The following is a 2,797-nucleotide window of genomic DNA, read 5'->3' as shown; positions in this document are numbered from 1 at the left end:
TTTATTTCACAAAATTTCATAAAAGTTTTGTAAATTGTCAGTTATGGTGTTGACACATCATGGTTGTGACAAAAAACTTAGGAATAAAAAGAAGACAAAACTTAAGAATAACATAAGCTAACCAGAGCTAACTAGCCCTCTTAGCAAAGGAAGACTGTGTTGACAAAAACTAGGGACAAATTTCAATGGAGTTGGAAAATATATAACAATTATTTTTAATTCAATTTATTGATACTTCTATAATTATTTATATGACTACTTATACTTAATTGTCATAATATTGAATTTTAGTATTTCTTTAATTGTTTTAAACTATTATAATGTATTGAGTTCTGCTCCTGGACAAGGGCTTTTACAGGCATCATCCACCAACTACAATGTTTAAAATAAAAAAAAATATTCATCAAATACCTGGAAAATATACATTGTTGTGCTCACAGGTTAGTTCAGTCAGATATTTGAAAAAATAATATTTTGTGTATATTTCATTCAAATTTTGTGCTTTATCCATAGGACCTGTTTTGTCCCTATTCTCAAGAATCACTGATTTGTAATAAAGCGGTGACTTCTCTCTGATCAGCTGGAGATGTAGTGTGGCATTTGTCCGACTTTTCCCTGCCCTTAAGATGACCACACCAACAGGTTATGGGCTCAGGAGGGAGATGGGAAGTCGATGGCAAAGTCTGTGCTTTGACGGAGACAAAAGAAATAATGAGTTGTGGGAGACCATGTTCTTGGGTCACCACAGACTGCAAGGCTTAAAGGACAAGATTCTGTGTAAATTCGAGCTTGATGCCAAGGAAGAAGACGACTCGGAGAAAGATCCAGTTTCTATATGACAGCTGTTTGTCTTTAGTCATGAGAGAGGCAGCAGATAACGGCGGAAGGAGGTGCAGATCCAGCTAGGCCAGTGGTGCCCAACCCCCAGTCCACGGACGGACTGGTCCGTGGACCAATTGGTACTGGGCCGGGGAAGAAATAATTTTATATTTTTCGTTTTATGTATTATTTGAGTATGGAGGATCTTTTATTTTGAAAATCCTTTAACCGGATTCTCTTGGTTACTTGCGCACCAACATTGAGCCCACAAGCAGAAAATGAGTAAGAATCGGATCAGATGTCTTTGGAAAGTTTCTTTGCGAAGGGGAAAAGGCCCAGAGAAGAGACAGGAGAACGGATTTATCCCGGACCGGTAGGTGAGTCCCACATTCCAAGCCCGCTCTCCGTAACATGTGGCGACCGGCTCGCTAATGAGGCAATGAAGCCTTCAAACTGCTTCGCCACGTAGAGACCAACGCTGTGCTCAAGCAACACACCTCGGGTGTCATTGTCTCCCATCACTCCCAGATGGGACCGTCTCGTTGAAGAAACAAACTCAGGGCTCCCGTTAGTCATTATCGTGAGTTAAAATTTTCACAAAAGTAAAATGTTCGTTTTTGTGGCGCATCTGTTTCTTATTTTGAAGGGATATGTAAACGTTACCATAGCGACCAGAGTCAGAGAGCGTTCGGGCAGTGGTCGAGAGGAGATGAGTAGAGCCTGTGAGTCTTAAGTCTGGTTTAGACGGCAAGGTTTAAGAATTGTGGGCCGATTCTCCAAACCTCTGTGATCACAGAGCTGATAAAAGTACATCAGGTTTGATCGGTTCGTGTGTCCAAGGCAGGAGCAACACACCACACGAACCGATTTCAGTCATGAACATCCCAAATCCAGAGGATAATCCAGTAAAGCCCCCAAACATAGCATACGGGAATTTAGAATAACCAAACCCAGATGACGATGTAGAAGCAATAGTGATAGTTTGTGGATTCATTTTAAGAGATTAAAGAAACAAAAAGAAAAGGTGGTGGATAAAAGAGGATGGGAGCAGCCGCTCTATTTGCTGCACTATGATTTGGAGGTGACTGTTTTTTCATAGTTAACATTTTTAACTGAATAAACATGATAATATATAATAATGACCTTTACATATAATAATAAACATTTCCACTTATTTCCGATATTCACCGGACTCTCAGTTGCGCGATGTGTCAGCTGTTTGGGATTCCCCTCTGTTCTTACATCACCGCGCTTTCTGATTGGCTACTTGTCACATTCAACAGGTTGTGTTCTTGTTAGAGAAAACTCCACAGGCTGCGATAAAAAGGACAAGACAACCCAAATTGGGCATATTCAGGCTTTAGAGCAGTGTTTCTCAAACCAGCCTTTATCCAGGTCCCTCACCGCCCCCCACCAAAGAATTTGCAGGCTACTTTGCACTGACCATTATTTTAACATTAATATTACTATCACTATTGTAGATGTTTTGATTTTATGCTTGTTTCTGTATTCATCATCAAAAATTATTTCCCAGAGAACAAAAAAGTTATGGGAATAGAAATTATTTTCACAGGCGTCTAGGAAAAATGCAATGAACATTCAAGATAAAATTGGTAGGTCTAACAGCAGCCAATCAGAGTGGAGAAAAATATTCTTACTTTGTGCCATTTTCTAGTTGTTAAATATTCCACAAAATAACCAGATAAAAGATGAACAACAAGCCAGTTTAAACTTTGATCTATTTGATCTATAATGACTGAGCTCTGCAACATTAAAACATGGATAGAACTGTAACTACATTAATCATAACTCCTCTTCAGTGTTTGTCAGTTTCTGGTGGTGCAGCTCTGTGCTGCCTTCAGGAGAATGGGACATCAGAGTATCATCCATAAAATTTCACCCACATGGCATTTATTGTGCAAACCAGAGCTTTCAGTGGAAAAACAAAAGTTCCAGGTCCTTTTAATGCCATACAAAT

At 39.4% G+C, this 2,797-nt stretch overlaps 2 protein-coding genes across 9 annotated transcripts in view; both read left to right on the top strand.

The window, feature by feature from the left end:
* The window catches only part of dlgap3 (discs, large (Drosophila) homolog-associated protein 3), a 908,365-nt gene that overhangs the window by 171,401 nt on the left and 734,167 nt on the right, over window positions 1-2,797 (top strand). The window lies entirely within an intron of this gene.
* Window positions 1-2,797, top strand: part of LOC103472158 (uncharacterized) — an 89,844-nt gene that overhangs the window by 2,327 nt on the left and 84,720 nt on the right. The window lies entirely within an intron of this gene.

This window comes from Poecilia reticulata, linkage group LG11 (genome assembly GCF_000633615.1).
Source record: "Poecilia reticulata strain Guanapo linkage group LG11, Guppy_female_1.0+MT, whole genome shotgun sequence".
NCBI classification, from domain to species: Eukaryota; Metazoa; Chordata; class Actinopteri; order Cyprinodontiformes; family Poeciliidae; genus Poecilia; species Poecilia reticulata.
The sequence above is the reverse complement of the archived record's forward strand: the minus strand, read 5'-3'. Positions and strand labels throughout refer to the sequence as shown.